Source organism: Natrix helvetica (assembly GCF_964273705.1).
Source record: "Natrix helvetica genome assembly, chromosome: 1".
In the NCBI taxonomy this organism is placed as follows: domain Eukaryota; kingdom Metazoa; phylum Chordata; class Lepidosauria; order Squamata; family Natricidae; genus Natrix; species Natrix helvetica.
The window spans coordinates 75,616,074-75,631,748 of NC_138548.1; the positions used below are offsets into that span (position 1 = coordinate 75,616,074).

Here is a 15,675-nt window from a genome sequence, read left to right on the forward strand (position 1 = left end):
TTACAGAAATGTCTGGCTCACCCGATAGCTCACTGTTGTTTACAAAGCAAAAGAAAATTAGGGCACTTCATCTTAAAACTAGCCTGGTGAATTATTGCAAATTCAAGTGTGTGGTGTGTGTGTGTGTGTGTGTGTAGGTCTCATTTATTCCAAAGGACAATTGAACTTCTTAAGAGCCTGCTGCTCCCATGGAACAGCAGAAGGCTGATGGGTGCTGTAGTCCATTACATTTAGTAGGCATTGCATCAAAGGAGGCTGCCCCCTCTAAAGCACCACAGAAGAAGAGCTGGGCCACATTTCTTCAAGCTCCTTTCCCAGTGCTTGCTTCTGATAAATATAGAGGCAATTCTGGGTCAGGAAACTTCTCTGCTTGGCTTCCCTCAGATCCAACATTCAGGGGTTAACCTCTTCCAGGCTGAACAAATCCACATTTTCCAGCAAACTCATTCCTTATTAAAGTCAAGCAGTTATTTGCCAGGCGGCACGTCCTATTTTTAGCCTTCAAATATTCCCGCTGCCTCCCAAGTAGTTATTTGACTAGGGGGAAGAAAGGCTCCCAAGTGGACGGGCTCCTCCGTGCTCGACCAGCAGGTCAGGTGGCTTCCCCAACATCGCCACGCCGCCTAACCCAAGGCGGGCTCTCCTAAGCAATTTCCAAAAGGCTAATTTAAGGTCTCCGGGAGGTCCTTGGCAAACGCAAAGGACTCGGGCTGGCTGGTACGTTTCGCCACGTTTGCGCCCGCTCTTCACCCTCCCTCGCCTCTCATGTTTTCTCTGGCCGAGTTCAAGCCACCAAGCTCGAGCGCTCCTTGACCGCCGGCCTGTCCTTCCCTCTGCGGCCGAAAGGCCGCCCCTGGCCGGGCTCCTAGAATAGCGAGGGGTTTGCCTGTGGCTCCCAGCCTCGCGCTTTGCTTCAAAGTCCTCGTTTGAGTCCGAAACGCCTTTCCCTCCCCCGCCGCCTTCCTCCTCCTCCTCCTCCTTGCGCGCGGCGTCGCGAAGGATAAATATGCAGGGCTTGTAATTCGCTTGCAGTTCTCGCTCCCGGCTGGCAGGGTGACGCGGAGCTTGGAAGAGGCTGGCAGATTGGCTTTTGTTGATTTGGTTCCTTCCTTCCCTCGCTGCAGCAGTTGTGCCCAAGGCGAGCTGTGCCCACCTTCTCGTCCACAAGCCAAGCGGGCTCTGAGCTTCCCCGGTTGGTGCCGAGATGCTGGGAAACCTCTGAAACTGGATGATGGTGGTGGTGGTGGTGGTGGTGTGAGAGGGGAGGGAAAAGCCCAGCCGATCCTTTGGACTGCAAGTCGTCACTTCCCTCTCTAGCCTTCCCCACCACTCCACGCTCTGCTTCTTCATCCTCCTCCTCCTCCTCCTCTTCCCCCGGCTCCCTGCTCTCTCGCACGCCCCCCTCCCTTCCCAATTCCTCTGTACACGGCCGAAAGCTAAGCAGTTCTCTATGTTCTCCCCCTGACTCGTAGCGGCCGAAGGCAAGGCAACTTCGACTGACATGTCAAGGAGATCCCCCCCGCCTCCCCACCCGGCAGATTCTGGCAACAATCTACCAGGGGATTCAATGAGACCGCGCTAAAAAAACACTCGGGAAGGATCTGTAACGGGGGAGTTAAGAAGGAACGTCCTCCCCCGCCCCCGCCGAAAGGTAAGTCTCGGGGGATGCGGGGGGGGGTCGATCCAATTTAATAGCACGATCCCCGCAATGCAAGCTGGAGGTTTGCAGCCCAGCGAAGTGGACTTGCTATTTATTGCCTGTTTGAGGCTGAAGGCTTTGGAGGGAGAGAAATGGGATGGTTTTGCAAAACCGGCCGTCAGGAACCTGACAGGTATAACGCTGCAAATGAAAACAAGAGGCGTTCTTGACTTCTTATTTATTTATTCTTTTCTCGCCTGCTTGCCTGGTTGGAGCGGAGTCTTTGCTCCCGTGCAATTCTATGCGCGGCGTGCGCGTGTTGAACCTGCAGAAGGAGATAAGCCTACTGCCGCCGCCGTTGCAGCCTCTTCCCCCCCCCCCCCCCAGCTCCGCACTCAAGACCAACAGAAAATTGCTGGGGGAAATTGCAGGGAAGGAGGCGGTCTGCTGGCTTGGCGCGCTCCATCCGAGGTGTAGTTTGAAGCTTTGCACCCGCTTGCTTTGGGCGGCCGCTCAAAAAACTCCTCTCCCTGGCAGTGGTTATACCCGGGATCAGGCTTTGACAGTGGGGGAGAGCGGTGTAAGACCAATCCAGTTATAAACCAGGGTAACTACTAATATGCACCAGGCGCAGGAGGAGGGGGGGTCTTCCTTGAACCCAAGCCCGGAATTCCAATTTCTGCCGAACTTGCTGATAGACGCCGCAGGAAACCGGGCGGGGGGGGGGGGGAGACAGAAAGGGCAGAGGTGGCTTCTCAGGGCCGGAGACTAAAGACAAGGGAGGGCCTGGAGAGCAAGAGAGGCCGAATTAATTCAAAAGCAATCGGTTTCTTTTCTTTCTTTTTTTCTTTTACTTTCCCCGGGAAAGCCGGGTTTCTAGATTCAGAGGCAGCCGGCTTCGTTTATTCTCGCGCCGGTGGCAAAGGAAAAAAACTGCCGTTCGGTACAAAGTGGCAAAATGTTATAAGGAGCAGAATAATCCCGCCGGGGCCATCTCCCCTCCCCTCCCGCCCCGTTTAAACAGTAAAGGAGGGATTGGAATTGGAAAAGGAAGATCCGACCTGGTGGTTGGATCCCGGATCCGAGGCTGCTTTCAAACCGAAACCGGCGAAGGATTCCCCCCTCACCCCCACCCCCTTTTAGGGAGTAGTGCCTGCGCAAGCCAGCCGCTTTCTCTCTACGATTAATCTTTGGCAGCTGTTGCGCTCCATCCGTGGTGTTTACCTCGTTTGCAAATATAGCTCTTGCGCCATCCTCGTCCCTAAATAGGACGAGAAGAGGGGACTTTTAATAGGGAGCAAGGAGGGGTGGCGGTGGGAGACCATGCTTGCGAGGGGCCCTTAGCTCTGTCCCGGACTGAGTACTCCTTTTCTTTCCTGGGGGGGGGGGTAATTCCAGAGGAGAAACAGATGGGTCTTAACTTTATGTAGTTAAGGGAGGTAGCCTTCTCCCTCTGGGGCAGCCAAAATAAAGGCTAAGACACAGTGATGGTTGCATAAGATTTCTGGACCTTTTTAGACTTTTTTCCAGTTCAACATAAGAGACACTTATAGAATTGATGCTATTTCCTGTGAAGAAAGAGTTGGAAATATGAGCAGAGTGAACATTATTGTAAATTGGAAGGAGTATCATTGGTATGTTTTAACTTATTTAATTGTTATGGTTTCCTCCATTTCCTATCTGGGTGTTGTAAGCGGAAGTTAGCCCAACAAAATCTCTTTTCATTTTTTAACCAAAAGAACTCAAGAAGAGCTTATCTTATTTTGTCTGGTAAATAACTCTACTGCTTCTTTCAACAGGGGGGTAGGTAGGTAGTTTTCAGGTTTGTGGACTCTTATGTCTCTTCCATGAAATCCCAAGATCCATCAACCAGTATTTGATTCAAAAGGCATGGGTTCAAGAATTAAATGTTTGGCATCCTTTTCCTGCTAGAGAAGTAAAATTTCTTAATATGAATTGTACAGTGAGGAGCAGAATTATTCTTGCATCATTAAACATATGGGAGTAAGAAGTCTACCGCAAATTATCCAGACAAATAAACGTCTTTCCAGATGTGCCCTCTGCTCAGCCTTGATCCAAATAACATAGTAGTCCCTGAAAAATGATGGACAAGGAATACTTGATGGTAGAATCTTGTAAGACCTCAGACTCTCCAACTGCTGCCTCTTTAATTCTAGTTGCTGTTTTTTCCCCCTGGCTGTTTTTAGATCTTGTGGTTCTGTGGTGAGGTCACTGCAAAAGTACTAGCATGGTGCTTTTAGTGCACATATGTTGAGATTCCATACATTTATGTTTAACCCTTATTTTGGAAAAGCGGGTAATGTGTCCTCAGTAGATGCACAACTGAATGCATGTATTGTGGCTCCAAAGTAGAGGTTTCTCAGTTGGAAAGATTAGTTGTTCAGAGCAAGTTACCATTTTTCCTGTCTAAAATAAGATTGCCTCTTAAGAGTGTTATAGGACAGGGAACACGACAATACTTTCTAATGTATTTCGTCTTCATAATTACAGTAGTTGAAATGAAAAGACATTTGTATTTGATTCAGAGATAGGGAAACAGCCCAGCTAAAGACTGAGCTGTATAAGACATACCTAAGTCCACCGATTCCTCTTAGCTTGACCTTCTCATCCATGATGGAGAAGAGGTGAAGGAGAAATCTGTGGGTTTCTGACCTATTATATGGCTCAATATTTGTCTGGCAGAAGCCAGTCTTAGGCTGCCTATTATTAATTCACCATCAACCTTTGGATACACTGAGATTGGAGGGAGTTCTGTGTAAATAATGAAAGATTATTGTGTCTGATTCTTCTCTTCCTAACCAAAACCTTTCACTCATGTATGGCTGTGCTCAATGGTCCAAAATAGTTTCTTTCCTTCTACTTTGGCTGATGGAGGTTTTCTTTTACATATTGCATTATAATTTCAGTGTAGTTACCTGGGTGTGGTATCTGTTAGTAATTATCCTGAATTAGTGGACTTTCTATTCCATGGGGATGTCTTTTCTGCAAATAGAAGTTGTTTGCAGTAGGAAGGCATATTTAGTGGATACTGTGATTACAGGGAAAGGGAAAACCCAAATTAAAGAGAAGGTTATGCAACTACTAGTGGGATCTTTGATTTCTAACCGTCAATATTTGTTTATCTAATTCAGACATGCAACTCCGGTTTCTAAAATCTGCCTTTCTTAATTTAGCAGCCCTCAGATTGTTACTTAGACTACAGATTCTATAAATCCATCCCACATAGCCTGTGAAGAAAGCTGCTTTTGATTAGCAGGTTTAATATCTATCATAGTTTTATGCATCAGGGAAGTAAAATACAAATGATATTTGCAGAAAAAGAAAAAATGCAGAGAAAGAGAAAAAATGTTGAGTCTGGAAAGAGTGCACAGAAGAGCAACAAAGATGATTAGGGGACTGGAGGCTAAAACATATGAAGAACATATTGCAGGAATTGGGTATTTCTAGTCTGGTGAAAAGAAGGACTAGGGGTGACATGATAGCAGTGTTCTAATATTTGAGGGGATGCCACAAAGAAGAGGGAGTCAAGCTACCCATATTTTTCGGAGTATAAGATGCACCAGAGTATAAGACGCACCCAGGTTTTGAAGAGGCAATTTTTTTAAAAAAATTAAGTAGGTAGATAGAGGGATAGAGAGGGAGATAAAATAGAGAAATACAGTAGGTAGGTAGGGGGAGAGAGAAAGAAAGAGTAGGTAGGTAGGTAGACAAAGGGAGAGAGAGAGAAATAAAGAGAGAAATACAGTAGGTAGGTAGGGAGAGAGAGTGTGTGTAGATAGATAGGTAGGGAGAGGGATACAAAGAGAAATAGAGAGATAGAGAGAGAAATACAGTAGATAGATAGGGAGAGAGAGAGAGTAGATAGGTTGGTAGGTAGAAGGATAGAGAGAAAAATAGAGAAATACAGTAGATAGGTAGTGGGGGAGAGAGAGAGTAGGTAGGTTGGTATATAGGTAGATAGAGGGGGGAGAGAAATACAGTAGGTAGGGAAAGAGAGAGAGAGAGAGAGAGAGAGAGAGAGAGAGAGAGAGAGAGAGAGAGAGAGAGAGTAGGTAGGTAGGTAGATTTTTCCAGGTGTATTTATCCCTGTGCTGGAGAAGGAAATCGCTGACAACCTGTAGCACCTAAAACTTTGTTTCTGCAGGAACAGCACTTGACCAATGTAATTCTCATCAATCCTTCTAACTAAACAGCTTTCTGAAAGGAAAAAAATATTTTTGCATTCTGCAAATCTCCCCAAAACAGCCCATTTTTCACAAAAACGGGCCTGTTTTTTTTAAAAAAGGCATGAATAGTCTTGTGGGGAACTTGCAGAGTACTGAGGGGGTGGGGGGCAAAAAAGAGCAAAAAAGGGCCCGTTTTTCATGAAAATGGGCCGTTTGTTTCTCAAAGAAATTGCATGCATAGCCTTATGGAGGCTTATAGAGTGCTGCTGGGGGCTGGGGGGGCAAAAAGGTCTGTTTTTTGCTCATTTCTGCCCTCCCCAGCCCCCAGGAGCTCTCTGAAAGCTTCCATAAGGCTATGCACAGCCATTTTGGTGAAGGGGACGGGGCTTTGGGAGGCAAAAAAAAATGCAGTATTCGGTGTATAAGACGCACCCAGATTTTCAGCCTCTTTTTAGAGGAAAAAGGGTGCGTCTTATACTCTGAAAAATACGGTACTTTCCAAAGTGCCAGATGGCAGGACAAGAAGCAATGGATGGAAACTAATCAAGGAGAGAAGCAACCTAGAACTAAGGAGAAATTTCCTGACAGTTCGAACAATTAACCAGTAGAACGGGTTGTCTTCAGAAGGTGTGGATGCTCCATCACTGGAGGTTTTTAAGAAGAGATTGGACAGCCACTTGTCCAGAATGTTAGGGTCTCCTGCTTGTTCAGGGGGTTGGACTGGAACATCTCCAAGGTCCTTTCCAACTCTGTCGTTCTGTTTTGTTTTGTTTTGTTCTGTTCTATTCAAATGTTCTGGATTGGACTATTTGAGTGTGCCCATTTTTATGGTAGAACTTGTTGAACGTCACACTCATGGAGAGCTGGGGTTTTAGTTTCCTTCTAGGTATTCTGGGAAATGTACAAATCTGCAGTTCTGAAAATTTTAAAGATTTGCAGATCTGGTTATTTGCTAACAGTGCTTGGAACCTGCTAGAATCTTATGTGGTTGTAGGGCAGTGTTTCTCATTGTTGGCAAGTTTAAGAGGGGGTTAAGAGGAGTGGGCTTCAACTCCCAGCATTCCACTACTCTTAAATTTGCCAAGGCCAAGTATCGCTGTTGTAGGGTGATTGATAATGGAGCTGGGCAATTGAAATTTGAAGCAGTTGATATCTCTGTAAAATATTTAATGGAATTCTAGAATAACTAGAGATCCTGGGTTTGATTGCTTTTTTATTGGTAAAAATATGAATTTCATTTATACACTTTCCATTTTTAAGATCGAAGGGCAAATGGAATCGGTTTGAAACTGAAGAACCTAGAAACAGGTACGGCTTATCCTATATTTTGGATGCTGGATTAATTCCTGATCCATATACATACGAAGAAATTGAAGCTATGCAATGTCTTCATTTTTGGGGAGAACAAGAAAACTGTTAATCTACCATAGTGAATAAATAATATCATGGTCAAGTCACAGAAAGGGAAGAGCACCAAAGAGCTAGAGATGCATTACAGGCATTTATCTGAGTCACAAAAGAACCAAGTAAGCTGCATTCATAATAAGAAAAATGCAAGCTACACATCCCTTCTCCACAAATGAGCCTTATTTGTATGTTTATTATTTATTATTATTATTATTAGCGTTTATATACCGCCCCCTCTCCCGAAAGGGACTCGGGGCGGTGTACAGTCCGTACCAAAATACAACAGATTAAAACGTAGAAATAACTATATAAATACATGTATAAGAGGAGGGTAAAATATGCCAAACTGTACAGCTAATAAATAAATCAATACAAAAGTTTAAAATATCAAGTTAAATTTAAAACAATACCCCTCTAAAAACCAGTAAGAATGTGTATGCCAGGAGGTAGACGTTAAAGTTATGCCAAACCAGCCAGTCGGAACAGGTGTGTTTTCAGTTTCTGTCGGAAGGAGCGGAGGTCAGTAGTGGTTCTAATATCGGGGGGGAGGTCATTCCAGAGGGTTGGGCCCATCACAGAGAAGGCCCTACTCCTTGGAGTCGCCCGTTGGCATTGCCTCGTGGACGGCACCAGGAGAAGGCCCTCCCTGTGAGAGCGGATTGGCCGCAGGGATGTATGTGGGAGGATGCGATCCCGCAGGTAACTAGGCCCTATGCCATGGAGCGCTTTAAAGATGGTGATCAAAACCTTGAAACGCACCCGAAAGACCACAGGTAGCCAGTGCAGCTCGCGCAGGAGAGGTGTTACGTGGGAGTACCTAGTACTCCCCATGACTACCCGCGCGGCTGCGTTCTGGACTAGCTGCAGTCTTCGGGCGCGTCCCAAGGGAAGCCCCATGTAGAGAGCGTTACAGTAGTCCAGGCGGGACGTCACCAGTGCATGAGTGACTGTGCGTAGGGCATCACGGTCCAGAAGGGGGCGCAATTGGCGCACCAGGCGAACCTGGTGGAACGCCCCCCTTGCCACGGCTGCCACATGATCATCCATTGACAGCCGGGCGTCTAGGAGGACGCCCAAATTGCGCGCCCGTTCCACAGGGGGCAATTGTTCGCCCCCTATGGCCAGTGATGGGATCAACTGGCTGAACCGAGGCGCCGGTAGCCACAGCTACTCAGTCTTGGAGGGGTTGAGTTTGAGTCTGTTGTCCCCCATCCAGACCCCGGCGGCTTCCAAACACCGGGACATCACTTCGACAGCCTCGTTGGGGTGGCTTGGGGTTGAGATGTACAACTGAGTATCATCAGCGTACAGATGGTACTCAACCCCAAAACCACGGATGATCTCACCCAGCGGCTTCACGTATGTGTTGAACAGAAGGGGCGAGAGGACCGACCCCTGCGGCACCCCACAAGAGAGTGGCCTCGGGGTTGACCTCTGTGACAGATAGTCTCCTGATATTCAGAATCCTGATAATAATACAAACTTTGAAAACTTTTAGTTAAACCAGCCTTTTCGTCTCTTGCTTTTTGTAACTCTGGAGTGATGAAGACATCTGAGGATCATTGACTAACAACAGCCTTGTAATCTCTTGAGTGGGACTTCTAAAGATTTTGGATTTTGAAACATTTGATTCAAGTCCTGGTGAAAGTGCATTTCCATAACATTCTGATGTTTGGTGTCCTCTGTACATTCAGAGTGATTGATTTTGCATGATGGAAAAGAATGCAGTAGATGAGCTACTGAAAATGTGAGGAAAAGTTGACTCTAAGAAGGAAACCTCTTAGCTCTAACAGCTGTAGAAATGTATTTATCTATTGGATTGAGATGACACCCCCCCCCCCCCAAGATTCATATATTTGAGATAGTTGGCTGTATCAGTCTAATAAATCAACTCTCTAAAATGATGATCTAAATTATAGTTATTGTACAAAGTTGTACGTGAAATTCTTTTTATTCATGAATAATCATATGCTATTATAATAGCTTATATTTTTTATGCCTGAAATCAATTTTCTTGTAAAGGTCTATACGAATTACTCCTTGCTGATTTTATTGCATGATCATGTTACTTAATTCATTTTACATCTACCAAAAAATCAGATTAGGTGGTCTTATTTCAAGGCTTATGACATTCTCCTTGTGGGTATGGATCTGCTAAAAACTTTATGAGTTTATTTATGAGTTTAATTTGATACCTTGCCACACACACATTGGCTATTTCTGTAACTCTATTTTCAGGGACAGAAAAATGAGTCAACAACTTTTGATTAGAAATTGAACTAAAGTTAAATACTCTAAAAAATTATGTTATGTAATTTTAATACTGAAATTTATAAAACTCTACTGCCAACCTACCATTATACGTCATTCTACTGGAGATTGCAATTTCTCTCTGCTGTCCTCGGGCAGAAATGCACTCTCAATTAGGGATTCTTCAAAATCTGAGATTTATCTAGGCTTATTAAGTTCAGGCCCTTTCAGAGACAGTAACAAGAATTAAACTGTTATTTTTCGATAACATAATAGCTTTTCTATATTTTAACTTCAGGTAAAGACAGCTGTTGCTTTGATATTGTTTACAGAAATGAAGGAGAAAAGGTACAACAGGAAGTATTCTGGCAGACTTGAATACTAAACTAGATAAATTTCCATTATCTCCATTGGTCAGGATTAAATTTACCTGTATATTAAAAACTGATGCTTAAATTTATCTCCATAAACAATTACTCCTTTCTTGTTTTCTAGAGTTTCCATAGACTTAAATTATACTTAAGATATTATATTTTGAGTTTACTCAGCATAATTTTGTTTAAAATATCTAATATCTAGCATTTATGTATACATCCTATTGAAACATTTCGGAGAAGAAAGTTTATTGGTACTCCAATTAAGCTTTTATCTGTCTGAAGTTCAGTTGATTGATACTATCAGATATAGATAGAATTGGAGAATTGTGAGAATTGGAGAGTGAATTCTCCACTCAGAAAATATTTGTGTCACTCTGACATGATTGTGCTTGTGCTGGACACCTGTAGTTCTTGCTCAAGGCAAAAATGGCCAGGGTTAAATTGCCCTATTTTAGATAAATTATGTGAAGGCCTTTCTCTGTGGAGAAGGTTGTCATGCTGGAAAGGAGGAAGGAGAGAAAAGAATAGGATGACTAGCAGGAAGGTGGATGGACCATTGGAAGATCTGAAATACGGAGGTAGAGGCAGATTGTCATCACTAGATAGTTACTAGGTGATCATCAGGATTGACTGATGGCCCATAATCAAAATCAATGAATGATGACTAATAGTCCAAGAACATCTGAGAATTTTTAGATTTTCTATCAAACGTATGATCTATTAACAAAAGGATATAATTGTAACGGAAGCAGTATATATTTGTGCTTTTATAATAAAATATAATTAAGATATTTAATCAGGCGAGTAGAAAATCTGCCCTCACTAAATGTATTTCATGTAAGTACATAGACTTACAAAGGATATTGCCTGAACTTACACAATCTGTAGTTGAACAAATTTGTTCATTAGTATGTTGTGTGAACTTAGCCATGGAGGTTTATAAACTGTACCTTAAACTTTAATTTGTTATATGAATTCAATCAGTAGTGATTTGTTTAGAAAACAATGGCTTAGTATAATCTGCACGAATTCAGTCGTAATCACTCTGCTCAGCATGGCTAATCGCCATTATGTGTACAGTTGCATTGTTACAATATGATCTTACTTATAACTAACTACTCAGGAGAAAATCCTGAATTGGTTTCCTATTCCTCTAAAACCACCCGGAATTCTGAGTACACAATGGAGGTCCACCCTACACAACACATGATCTGTGAACCACAGACCATCAGAGAGGCATGGTGGAGCACTTCCATAAGTTGCTGTAGGTAAACAGAATGAGAATTTAAACAGTGGCAGGCCAGAGAGGCCAACATTGATGGCTTGGAAGTTATACAAACCTGATGAAGGACATTGGTTATGCAGGTTTGTTTAGAAAATGGATAAAATAAAAACTGCATATGTATATGTTTATGATACTATATTGTTGCATTAGGAGTTTTTAATAAGTCAGTTCATTAAATTGGAATTAGACATTTAGGCTCATCCTTGAGATTATTTTTCAATCCCAAGTGTCTTCATTTGGAGTGAATCTGAACAAAATAAGTAGCACTTAGTTCAAAAGCAAATTGTTTCCTCAACACTGTTTTTATTTTCAAGTCCTTCCAAAGCAATATGAAATCAACCTGCAATTTTCCTCCTGCTGGCTTGGAAACATAAGGAACATGCTGAGAACCCCATGAGTTACTTAGTGTTTCTTCCTGTTGACCAACAGGAGGTCCTGAACCCCGACATTCAATCAATGTTCTTCCCCCTGAGTTGCCATAAGTCTTGGAGGAAGAAAAATGTCTTTTCCCCCATTCCACACCAAAAAGGAAATAAAATAAATTGCTACCACATGCTGCTGTGAAGGGAAGCTTTGTAAGACAGGATAATTTGTAAATCCAAGCCCTCTTGTCGCCATTGCATTGCACATAAAATTATCTAAAAGTACAGTGATACCCTGTCTATAGTACTGCGATCTAGTGCTTTCCATGTTATTGCTAGCCATGTTTGCCAGATGATGATCACTTGGAAGCTAAAACTACTTCAGAATATGGCCGTAGAAGCAGTGATGGGCAAGCTTCGTGGTGCTCAAATAACACCACTGCTGTGTGATCTGTCCTGGCTGCCAGTTGACTTCTGGGTGCCATTCAAAATGTAGAGGAGTTCAGAGACAACCTTGGAGAGGGGAATGTAAGCATTGTTAAATAAATATTAATTTAGCCCTAGAAATGAAGAGAAGGTGAAACTCAAGATAACTCCATCTTGGTTCTGTTTGGAATAAGAAGGGGAAGAAAGAAACTCTGACAAGTGTTCAAAGTTCTGTTATTATACCCTATAACAGGGCTCATGACCCACAGACATGGGGGAAAAAGTCATGATACATCACATGGCGACAATGTGATGACACAAGTTTGACGCCCCTGCCCTATAATGTAGATTTCCAGTAGTCCTTGCATTTTCTGTCCCTTGCTTGATCTACTTCGAAAGGCCACTAAGTCATCTACCTGGTGTAGCTGTCTGAAGGACCATTTATGTCTCATGTTGTTCATCCTTTTTGTTCTGATAGGAGTTCAAGTTGCTTCAATTAAGTAATGCCATCTAGGGAAATGGAGGAGGCAGCCTCTTCTGCCGTAACACCTGCCTTTTGGAACAATATCCCCTTAGGGATCCACAAGGGTTCCACCTTGTCTGTCTTTGGGTTGGATGGATGGGCTCCAGGAGTAGTGAGGATTATGGACATGGTTTTGCTCCCTGAATGGACACTGTTTTTATTGCTGTATTCATTTTGTACTGCATGGTGATTTTAACTTGTAAAGCTTCCCAGGGCCATCTAAGAACGGTACTCTTATTACTCAGTAAAAAAAGGCACAAACAATATAAGAATTTCATTTTAAAGTGCAGATGGCTTTGATTGAAGCAATTAGCTGTTTGCAGGTCCTTGAAGGCTGCAGGGATGAAATTGACAAATTTTGTTTTTGTTTTCTCTTTCTTTTTGATAGGGGACCAGAGATCATACAAGGCTGCTTTTAGGATTGATTAATGATTGATTGATTGATAGTTATGCCTTGAAAAGAATAGTTCAAGGATGCATAGAGCACAATTTCCCACCACTAAGAGGGCAGATCATCAGTTCCAGTGCTGAAAAACTGTTTTGCTCCAGTTTCAAACGAAACTGGTATAAATACAAAAACAGCTTTCGACATGAGTTGACATCATTTGATTAGACAATTTCTGAGCCAATTTTGCACTAGTGCAAGCGCTTGTGTAGAAGGATCCTTGGATAAGATTAGGAAATAAGGAGCTGTCCTTATTGTCTGTGTTCTAATCAACAGTTTCCACCATTAAGAAAGTTCTGTTGGTGTTCTATATGCTTAATGGTCCCTAGTTGGAATCAGTGGGATACCTCCCTTTTTTTTGAGTTTCAAAAAAACCTCCATTTGGGGGGGGGGGATTTCAGTAGCTCCGGAGTCAGGAGGTCCTCTTGTGGAGTTCTTGGTGCTCTCTGGTTGTTTGCTTACATGCAGTATATAATTTGTCTTGCTAAGTTTTGGTGGGGGTTTGGTTTCCTTGAACTTTAAAGGCAGCAAACTCCACTCTCATTCACACTGATAATGTTACTTAATTGGGTAATGAAATGTCTGCAAGCAAACAAACAACCAAGAACTCCACAATTCCTGAACAATTCTTTTCTAGTGAGATCTTTTTATCTACTGATGTGTCTGAGCAGCCCTTTGGGTTTTACCTTACCTTCAGAGACTTGCATTCAGCCACAAAATTTGTAGTGTGATTTTTGGATTGGTCACTCTCCCTCAACTCAATTTAACTTACAGGTTTGTTATTGTGGGGAAAAAATAAGACTACTGAGGCATACACAACTCCAGAACAAAAGGCAGAATATAAATGTAACAAATAAATCTAACAAACAAGCCATAATATAGTAGATTATGTTTGCCTAATATAATGTGTGAACTCAGTCTTATGATTTATAAATCATGCTTTATCACTTATTAGATCTTTGTGTTTTATTTAACAAACCATGGTTTGGACAATCATATCTCTTTCTATAAACCCAGCATTGGTAAATTTTTGCATTAATTTAAAAAAGTATTTTATATTTTAGCTAAAACTTCAGTAATCATTTTGGGGGTATCTATTGAAAAGTGTTTCTCAGTAAAGTTTTATACAGCTGAGCAATTCAGAATTCAGGCTGAAAGTTTGATTTTGGATTGTTTTTATATTTATACACAATAACGAATCGAATAAGTAAACATTTCTTCCTTTTAGTTGGACTGCACAATATTTTTTTTAAAAAAACCTTCATACTAAACCCATGGAAAATTTTCTTCAGCTGGTCTCCAATTTTTTTTAAATAAATGCCTAGTCAAAAACAGCTTTGATTGCCTGCCAAGTTTCATTTGTTTTTCAGTCAAGCAATAATATGATCTAATTCAATATTTCAAGAAATTAAATAAGTGCACAGAAGGTTTTCATGTTAATGGCCAAAGCTCTCATCAAGACATCTATCTGCAAATCTCCCAAATGAGATTCATATTCTTGGTTTTGATATTTATTACTTATATTGCAGAGGAATTTAACTGATTCTTCTTAATGATCATGTTTTAATGTAGTTAATGGACATGGATCATAATATCTGATGGATCTGTGAAAGCAGATGTCTCACTTTTTTCTAAAGCAACTTCCCTTCCATTAGTCATTTGTGACATATCACCAACTTCAATGACAAAATATAAGTAACTTTCATGTTCTTTGGGAAAATAATATTTCCATGGGTGATCATGTGAGAGGGGTTTTTCTGCCTGCCTTTTGCTTTTCCTTGAGTTATCCATGCTGCTAAGCCACAGTTTGTTTATCCTTTTTTATTGAGAATGATTATTATAATAATGTGTTCCCAAGGAAACCCAGAAAGGTGCATGCATCAATAAAAAATTAAAACAGTCACTTATAATGTAGCACGCAAAAATAATTTAGCTGCATAATAGTTTAAAATAAAATTAATATAAAATGTAACCTTAGACGGTTGTTAGCTTACTGATGCCCAGTTGAGTAAATACATCTTACGTTTTGTTTAAAGCTAGAAGAGATGTTTGCAGAACTGTTGGAGGAAGAAATGAAGTGTGTTTAAATGGACATAGGTCGGAGCCCCTATTAGGAATCACCTCAGGATGATATGGACAACAAAGTGTCCACATGTCTTCACCCTTATTGTGGCCACTGATAGCCATTTAGTGCAGTGGTGGGATTCAAAAAAATGTATTACTGGTTCTGAGGGCATGGCTTGGTGAGCATGGCAGGGCAAAATCTCCATTCCCTCCCCACTCCAGGGGACGGTTACTGCAAACTGATCAGCTGGGACTCAGGAGGCAGAGAATAGATGGGGGCAGGGCCAGCCAGTGGTGGTATTTACCAGTTCTTCAAACTACTCAAAATTTCCACTACTGGTTCTCTGGAACTGGTCAGAAGCTGCTGAATACCACCTCTGATTTAGTGGCTCTGTTTGGGGTAACCTGTTTCCTGTTGGATGGCTTGGTGGGGCTCAGAACATCTGTTGGGCTGCTGTGAGGAATATTCAGGCTATCTGATGGATAAAGTCATTCAGATTTGCTTTGGCTTGGACTGTGATTGGGCAAGGCAGGCTGAGGTTCCTGGGGCACCAGTATCTAGCAGAATGATCAGAGTTAGAGTTGGTAACTCCTGAAAAAGTGGACAGGCTGTCAGCTCAGCCACCTCTATGCTGGATCTGGGCTTCACCTGGGTCTTAAAAGTACACAGGTATATATCAGCCCTTCAAGGTAGACCAAACTAAGAAACC

General features: G+C 42.3%; 1 protein-coding gene across 1 annotated transcript in view; it reads left to right on the forward strand.

Annotated features, from left to right (window-relative positions):
* Positions 1 to 1,581: 1,581 nt before the first annotated feature.
* The window catches only part of SLC8A3 (solute carrier family 8 member A3), a 251,075-nt gene continuing 236,981 nt past the window's right edge, over positions 1,582 to 15,675 (forward strand). Inside the window, exon 1 of the mRNA XM_081937752.1 lies at positions 1,582 to 1,651. The gene's annotated coding sequence lies outside the window, so the exon portion shown is untranslated. The remainder of the gene's footprint in view (positions 1,652 to 15,675) is intronic.